Raw genomic sequence first — 15,794 nt, 5'->3', positions numbered from 1 at the left:
GCCTTCCCAGCCAGGGCCTGCTCCCGGCAGGACTTCCTGGGCAAGGCTCAGAATCTGGACCTCAGGCGTCATGTCTCAGAGAATAAAGGGGCATGTGCTGTTTGTGGATATGGAAGAGAACGTTTGTTTCCTGGAGGAAGCTGGTGTGTGGTGCAAAGAGGACGCTCTGCGTCTGTCTCTTCCTAACGTGGTGACAAATTCATGAGGTGTTGTATATTGCTTTTATGTGTTGCAGATGGAGAAATCAAGGCACAGAGAGATTAAGTGACTTTGCCACAGTCACGAACTGGGGAGGACCAGGAGTGGAACTGAGAGCGAGCCCCGGACTCTGGGCCTGCGTCCTGCCAGGAGTCACGCTGCCTCCGTTCCTAGGAGAGAAGGCTGCCTGCAAGGTAAAGGCGCTGCCTCTACTCACTGGCGCGGGGCAGCCCTCACTAGGGACGGCTGGGCTGTGGGCTCCCTGGGCGTGTGAAAAGAGCTCAGCTCAGCAGCAGCACTCACATCTCCCGGCATGGGGTTCTTAGTCTGCTCCAGACCACACTGGCCACAAACCACCTCCTTACATGGTCAAAAGCAACGTGCCTGCACCCGCTTCCCCTACCTCAGCCTCTCCGGCCCTTCCCTCGTCCACCTTCCATCCAGTCCCGCTGTGCCTCGGTTTCCTCTTCTGAACCATTCCTGCAGATTTCGCCCTCTCCTCTGTTAAATCCATCACTTCTTTCTTTGTGATGGCTGGATTGACTCCATCTTGGGATTCTAAGACACAGAGAGAGCAGCTCCCTTCCTCCCTCCTGTGGCTCTTCACTTGCTTCTGTCCCTTGGGGTGGTCCTGGCAGAGGGGCTGCCCACCTCCCCGGCACCTGCCCACCGCGGCAGCTATGAGAATCCACCCAACGCTGGTCCCGTCTTGGGACTCCCTTAAGAAAGGGGCACCACGCCCAGGCTGTGTTGGCTGGGACGCGGATTTCAGCCTCAGCTGTCCCACGCCCGTCACCCGGTGACAAAGCCTCTGTGCTTCAACCCCGCTGGGAGCGAGGCATGAGAGAACGTCGCTCACACCCAGCCACTGCCGGGCAGCGGTCAGCGAGGGGCCACCCACTCGTTCCTTCAGTCCCCCCTACAGTGGCCGTGCTCACATGTAGTGCTCCTCCCTCTTCCCTTCCACACCTTCTAGAACTCTCTCCTCTCTTCTGAGACAGGCGGGTTAAGGTTCGTCTCCTATTATTTAGAGTGCTCCCGTTGATGGTTTTTTTTTTTTTTTTTTTTTTTTTTTTTCCTATTTCTGCTCCTTGAAGGAAGGGCAGTGTGGTATTAGCAGTGGGTTTCTGTCGGGGAGAAGGGCAGTGCCAGGAAGAGAGCGCAGCGAGGGACAGCCTGGTGCGCTCACGGCCGCCGCGCAGGGCACACGCCAGCGTCCCCTTATGCGTGTGCAGCGGCGCGTTCACCGGCTCTCCCACGCGTGCTGTGAGTGTTCACATCACCCGACCTTCACGGAAGCACGCGGTAAAGACATCCCTGTGGCACAGCTTATGCAGATGAGACAATTGAGGCCTGAAAGCTAAGGAGACATAGTAAGAAGAAAAACAAAAAACCCTTCCAAGCACATACCCTGTCTCCAAAATTCGTGTTTCCCATTTGATAATATTCGAAGCATTTCCATCTCCATTGCTTTCCTCTGGAATAATGTATTTCCTCCCCAGTGAATACTTAACGTATCTCACAGAGTCCGCATTCTATCACTGACAGACACAGGCTTCTCGAAGTTTTCAGTTCTTAACCTTATAGCATTGTCCTCCCCCTAAATAAATAAATAAAATAATTTTAAAAAGGAAATGAGTTGGGCCGGGTGCGGCAGCTCATGCCTGTAATCCCAGCACTGTGGGAGGCCGAGGCGGGTGGATCACAAGTTCAAGAGATCGAGACCATCCTGGTCAACATGGTGAAACCCCGTCTCTACTAAAAATACAAAAAATTAGCTGGGCATGGCGGCGCGTGCCTGTACTCCCAGCTACTCGGGAGGCTGAAGCGGGAGAATTGCCTGAACCAGGAGGAGGAGGCTGCGGTGAGCCGAGATCACGCCATTGCACTCCAGCCTGGGTAACAAGAACGAAACTCCGTCTCAAAAAAAAAAAAAAAAAAAAAAGGAAATGAGTGAAAAAATATGTAAACTAGAAAAATCATTACGATAATTTCAAATATCTGTGTAAACGGGCAGTTCTGCTAACATTTTTCTATGGCAAAACATATTTAAATTTTTAATTTAAAACTTTTTACCACACTGTTAAAATCTGAATAAAGAGAAGACAGAAAATGCTGAGTATAAGCCAGATGTGGTCTCAGAAACAGCCTCATAGAGCAGCAATACGGAACACTGTCTATTACTTACTAAAAGCAGCTCTTTAGCCACATTTGTGTTTTCTGTAGCTATCAAAAAGAGATGGCTTTCTTCACTTCCACCCTAGCCACGGGTCTGCCAGGACAGGCGTTCATTACGGAGGGAGCTGACACCATCTGAGTATCACCAGGAGGGAGCTTCGCCCAGGGGTGAACCAGATGCCCCAGGAGGACTCGCTGGGGGCTGGGGGCAAGGGTGGCGATCAGGACATGAGACCAGGACTGAGCCTGGTGAGGGCACGGGAAGGAACGGGCTCCACAGGGGCTCAGCCACTCATAATGCAGGGTTCAGTGAGAAAGTCACAGCCAGGGCGTGGAGACAGGAATTCTTCTCAAATGACTAGATTGCCAAAAACGTTTATGTATACATGAGAAAAAATACCATCATCAAAATCGAAAAACAACAAAATGATGGCAACAGTAAGCTGGAAGAAGATCCTGGCAACAGATAAGGTGGACAGAGGGGTCAGTACCGCAGGATACAGAGGGCTCTTACGAATCGATGTGAGAAGTGTGAAGGAGAAGAAAAACAGGCCAAGGGTATGAATAGCATTTCACAGAAGAGGAGCTGCGGATGGTAAAGGTGTGAGAGAAGACTTACCCTCCCCGGGAGCTCGGAAAATGACAGGACGTGTGGCTTTACTCAACCGAAGCGCAGGGCGGAATAGCATTCAAGGTGACCAGCGCTTCCAGAAACTGGATGATCACGTTACAAAGTGCACGGAATTTTTTTTTTTTAAATGGCAAAGTGACAAGATCTTTTTAGAAAACTCCATTCTAGAAATATGTACCAAATGCATGTAATCATTTTTGTAAATTATTTTATTATTTTTTATTATTTTATTCTTTTGAGACAGAGTCTTGCTCTGTCGCCCAGGCTGGAGTGCAATGGCATGACCTCGGCTCACCACAACCTCCGCCTCCCGGGTTCAAGCAATTCTCCTGCCTCAGCCTGCTGAATAGCTGGGATTACAGGCATGTGCCACCACACCTGGCTGATTTTGTGTTTTTAGCAGAGACGGGGTTTCTCCATGTTGATCAGGCTGGTCTCGAACTCCTAAACTCAAGTGAGCCACCCTCCTCAGCCTCCCAGAGTGCTGGGATTACAGGCGTGAGCCACTTTGCCCAACCTATAAGTTATTTTTTAGTGAAATAAAACTACATAAGCCTCGTTTGTAAGAAAATTTGGGGTCCTGGCTAGATAAATTATAGTAGGTTTATTCTGAGGAATACTACGTAGCCATTCAAAAAGATGAATTCAATGGATACACATGAGCCTAGAGAGATGGCTGACTTTTCTATAAGTGAAAAATAGCAAGTTGCAAAAAAGTTTTGTAAACAGAGCTTGATTTTGTAAATAATAAATTAAGAACCTGCTCTTTGTATTTACTCCACTGTGGAGTGGCGTGGAGGTTGATTTTCTCCAGTGAGGAAATTGGCTGCAGGAAGAGAGCCAGCAGCGGCCGCCCAGTCCCTCACCTGGCAGACCCCTGTGTGTCTGTTTGTATTTCAACCTGATAATGTCACCACCCAAGGGGTCCACCTTGCCCGCTGCCTAGACAGAGCTGATTCATCAAGACAGGGGAATTGCAGCAGAGAAAAGAGTCATTCGGGCAGGGCAGCTGTGCAGGAGACCAGAGTTTAATTTTTACTCCAATCAGTCTCCCCCAGCATTCGGGAATCAGAGTTTTTTGTTTTTGTTTTTGTTTTTGTTTTGTTTTTCTTTTGAGACAGAGTCTCACTCTGTTGCCCAGGCTGGAGTGCCGTGGCACAAACTCAGCTCACTGCAGCCTCTGCCTCCTGGGTTCAAGCAGTTCTCTGCCTCAGCCTCCTGAGTAACTGGGATTACAGGCACCTACCACCACACCCAGCTAATTTTTTTATTTTTAGTAGAGACGGGATTTCACTATCTTGGCCAGGCTGGTTTGGAACTCCTGACCTTGTGATCCACCTGCCTCGGCCTCCCAAAGTGCTGGGATTACAGGCGTGAGCCACCGTGTTTGGCCCCGGGGATCGGCGATTTTAAGGATAACATGGTGGATTGGAGGTGTGGGGGAAGCCAGTGAGCCAGGAGTGCCGGCTGGTCAGGCGTGACGTCATAGGGAGTTGGATCCGTCTTCTTGGGCTCAGTCTGTGCCCGGGTGGGGGCCACAAGATCAGAGGAGCCAGTTTATCCATTGGGGTGGGGGGAGCTGATCCTCAAGTGTGGGGCCTTCGGACTATCTCAAGCTCGGATCTTAGGAGCGGTTTAGGGAAGGTCAGAATCTTGTAGCTCCTGCTGCATGACTCCCAAACCATCGTTTCTAATCTGGTGGCTGATGTGAGTCCTACAAAGGCAAGGAGGTCTGCTTGGGGAAAGGGCTGTTACCATCTCTGTTTAAACTATAAACTACAAACCAAGTTTCTCCCTAAGTGAGTTCAGCCTACACCCAGGAATGAACAAGGACAGCTTGGAGGTTAGAAGCAAGATGGTCTGCTAAGTGAGATCTCTGTCACTGTCCCAGTCCTGCTTTTGCCAAGGTGGGTAAGGAAAAGCAGGCGTTACGGCTGCACTTGAGGTCATCAGCAGAGAGACAGCCTGGGTTCTGACGCCCGAGGATTCCCGGGCGGGCCAATGGATGGCATCGTGGTGAGGGCGAGGGGGATGGACAGGACGGCGGGGGAGGGGGCACCTGGGGACCCCAGCAATGCTCCGTCGTGGTGGGATCAGGCCTGGATGAGAGCGGCATCCAGGAAGATGCCAGGAACTGGGGACAAAAGACACCAGCCCAAGCCAGAATGTGACAAATTATGTGACAGAAGAAAGGGGGCGAAACTAGCCAAGTATTATTTTAAAGCTTCAGAAGGGAAGAACGCTCACCTCACACACTCCGGACCTAGCTACGGAGAACGCAGACCCATGCCGGGGTGCCGTGAGGCCCCCGCTCGTGAGCTCTTACAGCCAGTGGGGAAGCATCTTCTTATCACTGTGCAGAGACCGATGTCTAATAAATAAATTTGTAAAATGCCGAGGAAGGAGACAGGAGAGAGCAGAGCCTGACAGGGTGACAGGAGGAACGAGGGTGGCTAAGGAAAAGCCCTCAAATGACCTCGCTGTGGCAGAGGCAGCAGGAGTGTTGGCCAGAGGGCTTAGGACTAAAAACGCGGGTTTGAATCCTCCTCTGTGGAGCAGGAGAGGCAGCTACGTCCTCTGAGAGGTGAAAGTACTCTGAGAGCCAGTGCAGTGAACCCGAGAGATGGACATTTGGGGGAACGTGTTCCAGAGAGTCCCAGGCTTCACTGAGGGAGAAGAATTGACAAGACTGGGGGATGTGAGGAGTGAGAGCCAAGAGGTCCCGCTGTGTGACAGAGGGTAGGTCGGTGGGTGGAGGGTGGAGGGGACTGAGCTGAAGGAAAGCAGGGGGAGGAGCAGGTGAGAGGGCTGGACGGCCACACTGGAAAGGATGGGAGGGCAGGTCCTCAGAGCCAGCTTAAAGGAAAGGGTCTAGGCCAGGTGCAGTGGCTTATGCCTGTAATCCCAGAACTTTGGGAGGCTGAGGCAGGAGGATCACTTAGGGCCAGGGGTTTGAGACCAGACTGTACAACATGGCGAAACCCCATCTCTACAAAAATTACAAAATTCAGCCAGATATGATGTGCACCTCTAATACCAGATGCTCGGGGCTGAGGTGGAGAGGTCACTTGAGTCTGGGAGGTCTGAGGCTGCTGTGAGCCATGATCATGTCACTGCATTCCAGCCAGGGCAGCAGAGCAAGACCCTGCCTCCAAAAAGAACAAGACACAGCAGGACCCTCACAAGAGGGGGCAGCGGCAGGGGCTGATGTGGAAGCGTGGGTGGGTCCAACAGGAGCCCCCAATCTACTAAGTGCTTTGGGGCCACAATTCGTGGCAGCAAGCAGAGATTCGAATGGAAACTTCTCATTCGGGGGCAGGCTGGAAGGGGATATTGAATTAGAGATGGAGATCAGAGCAGCAGAAGGGCTGGCTTCAGTGGCTCCTCTGCTCTTCCTTATAAAGGGATTAGCAAGGTTGCTGCCTGGCTGCAAGGGAGAGCCTCCTCTGTCAGCCCCGGGGTAGCTGAGCCCATAGGCAGGAGGACCCAGATGACCGCCCATGAGGCTGCTGGGCAGAGCCCTGGGCTTGCTCTGACACAGTCTGGAGCAGCATGCACTGGGCATGTGCCAGCCTTGCTGCTTCTCCTGGTATTGTCATGGCTGAGATGTGGCAATGGATGCTGAGGCCTCTGGATGGCTAGGCCTGTTCCAAAGCACCTGAGAAGGCGGGACAGGGCCTGGCAGTCCGTGCCAACACCCTCATCCACACAGAACTGCTGTTCTTTTCCCCTGAACATGCTCCAAGCCACTCCCTTCTTCGGTTTCTCAGCATCCCTGGGTATATATGGGTGCTGTTGCCCACAGATGTGTAATCAAGACATCCCAGGGCCTGGAGCTAAGACAGCTCGCCTGAACTCATACAGCTAAGCGGAGGCAAGGGCAGGGCGCGGCTCTGGCAGCTGAGTTCCTTGCCCCACAGCCTCCCACTGCCTCCATGGCACCTGCTGTGGGTTTTCTGTTTTGGCACTGAGTTCATGGTCTTCTGTCGCAACTCGGTGCTTGAGTGTCTGTATTCCTTGTGATGTCCTGAGCATCTTTTACTTACAACAAATTATGCAACAAATGGGGAAACCACAGAATTCGATCTAAAAAGCCCTCACCCTCAGGAAGTGTGTACTGGTGCCTAGCTGTTTGTGAGCTTGTAAGTAGGTCAACAGAGGATAGAGAGTGAGGAGGCTTCACTGGCGGTACAGGCAGAGCTGTGAGCTCCGCACAGCAACGGACGGGAAGCATCGGCCGTGCCTCTGAGGCAGGACTGGTCCCTGACCACACCCTTGATCATGGCAGACGATGATTTTACAGGTGCCAAAGGCCTGCGGTGATTTTTATTTCAGACTATACTTGTCTGAGAAAGCACAACCTCCAGCCGTTCAATTATCCTTTGTCTAAGTGGTGGGTGGTTGTTTTTGCGACAGAGTTTCTCTCTTCCTGCCCAGACTGCAGTAGTCACTACAACCTCTTTCCCTACTCCCGGCTAATTTTTGTATTTTTAGTAGAGATGGGGTTTCACCATGTTGGCCAAGCTGGTCTCGAACTCCTGACCTCAGATGATCCACCTGCCTCGGCCTCCCAAAGTGCTGGGATTACAGGCGTGAGCCACCGCTCCAAGCCTTTGGTCTGTTTCTTTTGTTTTGTTTTGTTTTTAATTTTCATTACTCACCAGATATTTATGTGTCCCTTTATGGGTAGGCAATGTTTCCCTTTATTTTACCCATTTTCTTCCTGCAAAGAGCGTCTGCGACTCTCGACTAAATTATTTCCATATTGTCAAGAAGGTATGTCCAACCTTCATGTGATCCTTAATCAAACCTTGCTATTTTTATTTAGTACAACTCAGCACATATTTGTCCAGCCACTGCCCTGTGCCAAGCACTCCATGGCGGGCTGCAGAATGAGAAGATGCATGATGCACTCTGCTGCCTTCCCAGCACTGCCAGGCTGCAGCTCCTGGGTGGGGTTTCTCCTGGCACACAGAGAGCCACCTCTCCTAGGAATGACCCAGCTCCCCAGGCCTTCAGGACCACGGCTTCTGAGGAGACAGTCTCAGCTGCTCCCTTGCCTGGTGCAGGGAACTTGGGAGTCCAAATCCTGTTAGAAGTAGAGTTAGTTAAATTAAGGGAGACTGTGAAGAGTCCTAGAAAATCATTCTCTGCTAGAAGAGAAAGTCATGTTCCCACCACAGCACATTCTCCTCCTCTCTCTCTCTCTCTCTCTCTCTCTCTCTCTCTCTCTCTCGACTTTGTAAATGGAACTAAGCGTTTGGCTGTAGGAGTCCTGGAGACTGTACTCTGGGACTGCAGTGCCAGTGTACTGGTTCAGGGACATGAAAGGCTAGTACAACATGCAGTATTATGAGAAGCAATCAACGGTACCCAGAGGACTTCATCTTACCCTACGTAATATGCAGTTACCTGGAACAGCTATGCAGCTATCTAGAACTGAGAGTGTCTTATTTACAAGAAACCATGCAACAAATTGAGAAACCACAGAATTCAAGAATGAATTTTAAATGCCCGTACCCTTAGGAAGTGTGTACTGGTGTGTACTGGTGTGTAGCTGTTTCTGAGTTTGTAAATAGATGAAGAGTCCTAGAAAAACATTCTCATCCAGACGAGAAAGTTACATTCCCACCACACACACACACACACACACACACATACACACACACACACACGCACTTTAGATTTTGTAAATGTAACTAAACATTTGTTTCTTATCCCTTTTGGGAAAACTCACAACACCCAGACATGGAAATGCGAAGAAAGCCCCAGCCATCTCCTCAGCATCCGCTACGTACCGTCAGGCGTGGCGGCTCACACCTGTAGTCACAGCCCTCCGGGAGGCTGAGGTGGGTGGATCACTTGAGCTCAGGAGTTCAAGAGCATCTTCTATGTACCGAGCTCTGTACACGGTTCTTACTTAAGACTCTTTTATTCAGTCCTCTCCACCACCCGACGAGGTAAGCGGGGCTTTTACACATGAAAATACTCAGATTCAGGGAGGCGACTGCGTCCAGCATAAGAAGGTGGTGCGTGTGGAGCCAGCCTGGTGGTGCAGGCTGTCGCCCCGTAATGCACACGTAAGCCGCTGCTGCCCCGCACGACACACAGGAGGCGATCAGGTGAAGGGGCTGCCACCAACAAGGAGGAGTTTGGGAATAGGAAGATGCTGAACTCTGGAGAGCCAGCAGAGTAGACAGAGGATGCTGCCCGCCACAGGCCCCTGGACGGCATATGCAGAGATGCCAGAGCCACACAGCCTCGCGAGCCCGCTTCCCACCTGCCCACCATGGCCAGGCAGTCCTGCCGTGTGGACGTGGCACGGTCTCCAATCTGGAGCTGAGCTGGCCTGGCAGGAGGGCAGATGCCTCACGGGCACCTTAAGAGAAGACCGAGTTATTTTAAAGGCATGTAGAAAGTTTATGGAAACTTGTTTGGAGCCACTTTCAGGGAGATTAAATAACAAATTACTCCAAGAGCAGAGATGATGATGAAATAAATTATTAAACATTGAGCCAAAGCTCACAGGCTAGAGGGCCGCTTTGCGCAGAGCTGGTACTTTCTGAACCTTTGCCACAGGTGGTTCCAGTATTTACCCAGGACCCACAAATGTCCTGATGGGTCCTATTCTGGGTTTTGAAGGCCAGCATGGGAATCTCATTCCTGTAACAATTACATAATCCGAAAGCATCAGCTGATGTCTGGCTTCTCCTGGATGCTCCAGAGCCCTGGGCTTCAACGTCTGCTCTTTCCCTCAGGCTCAGTCATCCTCCTGGTAGAGAGCAGGAGACCCAGGGCGCACCTGCACCTCCAGGCAGCCTGAGCTCACTGTTGCTAGGTCCAGCTTCAGAACCAGTTTGGAACAGCAGAGCAGCAGAGGTGAATCCCTGAAGCAGGGCGGGCAGGAGGCATAAGCCCAGGAACGAACGGCCATGAGGGCCCCAGGCTCAAAAACTGTGGTGTGGGGTAGCACATGCCCCTCCCACAGGAACATGGGCTGCCCCTCCCATGGGAACGCTGCCCCTCCAACAGGAACACTGGGCCTGTCCCTCCCACAGGAGCACCGGCTGCCTCCCCCTCCGGCTACCTGAGGCCGAGAGAAATTTAAAGCAGTGATTCCAGATCATCACATTTTTCCAGAAAAAAAAACCCAAAAATCCAGATTTTGATATAAAGCCCGGAAATTTTCAGATGTTGGTACAATTTGTTTAGCACTGAGAACCCAGTGGAACAGCTGTGGCTGGGCCGTGAGACCGTTCGGGGGCCTCCAGCCCCGAAACTCTGATTCTTTGAATTTTCTCCCAGAACTTGCCTGCAAGTTAAAGGAATAGAGAAGTTATAAGAAACACATTCAAGTTTAGAAAATCAGATTTTAAAATGAAAATAAGGATTTATTTTGTTATTTTTATGCTCAAGGAGAAAACAGGAACATCTGTTTTAGCAACAACAAAAATAGTAAAATGCTTGAAGGGCACCTGAGTTGACGTTTCCTCTGAAGTTCTGGATGGGCGTCTTCCTTCCCAGCCATTCCGTCATGTGAAAGTAGACATCACGCTGTGATTGGAAATGCAACCGTTAAATCTGAAAGAGACTTCGGCTCGTCCGATGTCAGCTCTTAGCATGAACAACAAAGCCTCATGGGGGCCCATGTTGTTTGGGGTCACCTCTGCCTGCGCAGCAGCTGACAACCCCCTTGGCCTGAGATGAGGGCTCTGAAGTGAAGTGAGGCCTCTCTCTCCCTGGCCCCTAGCACGTCCCCAGAAATTCTCATGGTGTTTTGGGGCTGTTATCATACATGACATAAATTGAGCAGCCCATTTTTCATGGATATAGAACTGCTAGACCATCTATTTTTGAATAAAATCAAATGTAAATTACTTTGTGAAAGCATCAGCACTGCCTTGATGACCCTGTAGGCATCTTTGACGCCTTTGAGACTTGCTTCTGGTTTGGTGTAGTTTCAAATGTTCCATTAGGCTCCTGGCTCAGACATGGATCTGAAGAAGCCATGCTTCTTAAGCGAAGGAATCCCAGGATTTTCCCAGAGCAAATTCCCTGTGGCTCTTTTGGAAGCTGTGAAAGGCCCCTTGCCATGTTGAAGTTCCTGTTCTGACTTCTGATTTAACGTTGAATGACTCCGTGCAGCCTGACCAGCATTCCGTGGACACGGCATCCCCGTCCCACATGTAGAAATAGAGGCATAGGTATCTTCTGGCTGCATGTGGAGTGGATATTTCCTTGAAACTTTGTATCTGTGCTGTGGGAATTTTTTTTAACTGTAATGAAATTATTAACATTGTAGCTGACCAAGAGATGCATTAGTACATTGTAATTATTTTATTCACTCACTCATTTAACTGAAATTTACCACTGTCTACCATAGGCCAGGAACTTTTCCATCACTGGGTCCACCAGCTTAAGAGGTGGGATCCTTTTGTATTTTGACAACGTGCTGTGCCTATATTCAAAAGGCCAGCGGCTGAGTGCACCTCATGATGGGGGTCCCCCGCCTCTGATGGGTCCAGCTCCCAGCTCTGCGCCCACACAACACACACGGGTCTGTGGGGAGGGTCTGGGGCACCTCTGAGGCACAGTTTGGCATGGTGTCCTCAGTGCCTTTGCTCTAATTAGTGCTACCCCAGGTGGTTACACTCTTCCAAGCTGACTACGTCAAGATGATGGAGCTCCTTTGTGGGGTGCCTGTCACAGGACATCTTTATTGCAACCTGTCATCATTTTGATTGCTATTTTCTTAGGATTTGTAGCATGATTTTTAAAGTGTTTGTCTCAAACTAGGCATAGAAGTCTATTAAGCATTCAAACTATGCCATTTAGAAGGCTTTATTTTTAAGGTTCATGATAATACGTGTGCTGCTGTTATCACTTTAGTTTGACAGTCTCAAGACATTGGAGAAAATACGCATCCCACATTTCCCAAGACTGTGTTGATTTCAACTATTCTATGTATGCCAGGAAATTCCCCAGATGTCCTGGAAGTCCCAATAATTTGGCCTTAAAGCTGTATCTCACAGACATCTTCTTGCCCTAGGAAAGAGCCTCAACATTATTTGGCAGGCTACATATCTCTAAGCATTCTTTTGAAAGCATGGCCACCAGGCTCAGGCACTCTCTGCCTGTGGGGAGGCATGCCCAGAGCCTCCCCATGGTAGGAAGGAGTCTTCCCGAGCTTCCTGCAGACCAGAGCAAGGGCACAGCCACGCAGAGATACCTGACACTTGCTGGATATTTTCCTCACCTGTGGCTGAACATCAGTTCCCAGCTGGGCCCTCCAGAATGTCTACCTAAGAAGGGTTTAGCAGAGGCCTGTCATTGGAGACTTGAATCAGGAGAAAGACTAAGATGTGTTAGGGTCCAAACTTAGTTTGATTTTATACACATTTTAAAACCTCTTTAGTACTTTAAGAGAATTCATAACCAAAGAAGGGCGGAGGGATGCTTTTGTTGTTTCAGTGTAGGCCAAGGCCGTGTTTTATAACAGCTTTCTGAGCGTTCCTGTATGCCACGGATCTGAAGCTCACTAAATACTTACTGACTAGTTCATAAAACAGTTAACTTTCAAATCTCATTCCAACAAACTTCAAATTTCCTATTTCCAATGCTGTCTTTCATTTTCTAAAACGTGCTACCTACAAAATCATTTTTATACCTGAGTACAGATGGGTAGTTTTACCTTGTTTCGCCCTGGAGATTGTCAGGATCCGCATACAGAGCAGCAGAGAGCGTGTAGGCCTTAGCTGTGTCTTCACTGTTCTTGCCAAGATCATTTTTATTTTCTCATTTTAATTTCTCCTGACTTTGTTGGCACCAACCTTGCCCGACCAAACAGGAACACCTGTACACAGTGACGGGGTGAAAGGGACAGATCCAGGGATGGGGCTCTCGTTCCTCGAGAAGATGGCTTCACGAATTGCCATCCACACTCAGAAAAAAACATGGAAAGGAGGAAAAGGAAAAATGAGGCGCAGACAAACCAAGCCTCTTTTTCCCGTTTATAATTTAAAAATTATAAACCATGATGCAATGAACTATAAACCCACTTATATCTTCTAACGCTTTTGTGACCTGATAAAATGCTATCCTTTTGAAATATGACTATCAGATATAAATCCCAAATGTTAATATATTTACACTACATTAATTTCACTAAAAAGCAGAAAATATCGTCATATTTTAGAAAACAATTTTTAATTATCTTAGTTCTCCATTTAAACAGTTTTCAAGGATGACTAGAAAATATGAGTTCGGATTCTTGCTAATCTTCATGGATGTGCTTTTAGGAGCCCAGAGTTGCTGGAGATGGAATTGAGACGTGGAGGGGTTTTCTATGATGTGGGTGGTAGAAGGCTGACCAGCTCCCAGCTACCTTGGAAGGAGTCATTCCTGGGAAGAAGCTCTCTTGGGAAAACCCCGGAATTTGGTTAGCCCTGCACACTTGCACGGCCTCTTGCCAGGACTTCCAGCTTCTCTTCAACATTCCTTCCCGAGCCCTCCTTACCCCTCACAGAGGCCAGGGCTGACCTCTGGCTCCTGCTTTCCCGCCCATCTCCTCTTCTCGATGGTGCTGACAAGCAGAGAATTGACCAGGCGAATCGAGCAGCAGGAGCCTAAAGGCAGGGTCCGGCGGGCTGGCAAAGTGGATTTTGCTTCCTGGATGGTGGAGGAGTGACTGTGGCAGGGAGGGAGGCCTGGAGCTCAGGTTCTGGGGTCCAAGTGGGAGCTGTCTGTAACCCAGCCTGAATCCAAGCCCCCATGCCTGGTTCCCGCAGAAGGACTCTGTGCGGGAGGGGAGAACAGGTCCCTGTGGCTAGAGACTCGGGTTAGGAGAGCCTTGCTGGTCTCTGGCAGGCCTGGGACCCAAAGTGAGCTCCTCTTGGGTTCACAGTTGTGGCCTAATGTGGTACTTGATATCAGAAAGAAGCCTCTGGGGACTCAGAGGGATTTTACTGACTTTATGAAATTTTCACGCATTTACAATATTAGTTCTTGGCCAGATGCTGTGGCTCACACCGGGAATCCCGGAACTTTGGAAGGCCGAGGCAGTAGGATCACTTCCATCCAGGAGTTCAAGACTAGCCTGGGAAGCATAGCAAGACCCAGCTCTACAAAAAATTAAAAAGATCAGCCAGGTATGGTGGCACATGCCTGTAGTCCTAGCCACTCTGGAAGTGAAGTTCAAGGCTGCAGCGAGCTATGATTGTGCCACTGTACTCCAGCCTGGGTGACAGAGGGATACACTGTCCCTAAATATATGTATCAAATATAGATACATTATAATCTCCTCACTGAGGCTCAACCTGGGGAAAGCATCCCTTTTATTGGAAGGAAAAGAGAAGGAAGATCATGGTAACAAAATAAATCCTGAGTCCAAATGTAAAGTTTTCATCTTAGAAACTAACTCACCTGCTCTCTCTTCATAAGTCACTCCTGACGGCTTTATTGGCTCCAAACAGATTCCTGAAATTCAAGACTTTACTTGTATGAAACACATTTTAAATCTTCTTAGAAAACGTCCTTATTTTAAAAATAAATATTGGACTTCCAAATAAAAGAATCCATGTGAAAGTGGAGATTTAAGGTGATTTTCTGAATGTGAATTACTGGAAAGGTCATGGGAAACCCCAGCAATGATAACTGAGGTGAGCTTTCTGCAGCTCCGAGGAAGATCCGGAGTGGTGCCTTAGGAAACGCTGTGGAGTCGCCCACGGGCTCGCTGAGTGCAGGCTGCAGTCAGGCCCTGGGGCCGCCGGCAGAATGAACCCAAATGGACCCTGTGCTGAGGCTGCCGACGACAGGCTCCCGGAGTGGGCAGGCCCTGGGTGGAAGCCAGCCCAGACGTTCTTTCTGGGAGGGCAGGAGGGATGGGAAGGGCAGGACGGAGGGGCTGGAGAGTCCTGAAGAAACAAAGCGTGAGAGCGACGGTGAGCCCGCGGCCCCAGGGCCGCACACCGTCGGGTGCACACCTTAGGAAACGGAGGCCTCCTGGCGTTTCAGACCATAGTGTTATGCTTTCTGCTCAGTCCGAACCCGGCCTGAATCCAGGCCCCCATGCCTGGTTCCTGCAAAAAGACTCTGTGGGGGAGGGGAGGGGAGGGCAGGAGTCCGTGGGGGAGGGGAGGGGCAGGACTCGGGGGAAGGGAGGACTCCGTGGGGGAGGGGAGGGCAGGACTCTGGGGGAGGGGAGGGCAGGACTCTGTGGGGGAGGGGAGGACAGGTCTCTGTGGGGGAGGGGAGGGCAGGACTGTGGGGGAGGGGAGGGCAGGACTGGGTGAGGGGAGGGCAGGGCTCTGTGGGGGAGGGGAGGTCATGACTGTGGGGGAGGGGAGGGCAGGACTCGGGGAGGGGAGGGCAGGACTCTGTGGGGGAGGGGAGGGCAGGACTGTGGGGGAGGGGAGGGCAGGACTGTGGGGGAGGGGAGGGCAGGTCTCTGTGGGGGAGGGGAGGGCAGGTCTCTGTGGGGGGGGCAGGTCTCTGTGGGGGTGGGGAGGGCAGGACTCTGTGGGGGATGGGAGAACAGGTCCCTGCAGCAGTTGGCACTTATGGGACAGCTGTGTAAATGTAAAATTCAAAACCGTTTTGAAACCCTTCGGATTCGGGTTTCATTGGCTGAAAGGGAAAGAGTGGGGAGCCCCGATCTGTTCAGCGCTGTGCCTGGTGTCTTTTACAAAGCATCTCCAGTAATGCCCGTGGCGAGGGGGCCTTGTTCAGCAGAGGAAGTACATTGCAGAGTCGCTGTCACCCAAACAGGACTGTGCTGGAAGAAACCAGC

At 50.5% G+C, this 15,794-nt stretch overlaps 1 protein-coding gene across 16 annotated transcripts in view; it reads left to right on the top strand.

The window, feature by feature from the left end:
• Nucleotides 1–15,794, top strand: part of MYT1L (myelin transcription factor 1 like) — a 548,393-nt gene that overhangs the window by 346,528 nt on the left and 186,071 nt on the right. For all 16 annotated transcript variants that reach the window (XM_039461349.2, XM_039461322.2, XM_074393446.1 and 13 more), the window contains one exon: nt 236–392. The gene's annotated coding sequence lies outside the window, so the exon portion shown is untranslated. The remainder of the gene's footprint in view (nt 1–235; nt 393–15,794) is intronic.

Source organism: Saimiri boliviensis, chromosome 1, assembly GCF_048565385.1.
Source record: "Saimiri boliviensis isolate mSaiBol1 chromosome 1, mSaiBol1.pri, whole genome shotgun sequence".
NCBI classification, from domain to species: Eukaryota; Metazoa; Chordata; class Mammalia; order Primates; family Cebidae; genus Saimiri; species Saimiri boliviensis.
This window is presented reverse-complemented; position numbering and strand designations above follow the sequence as displayed.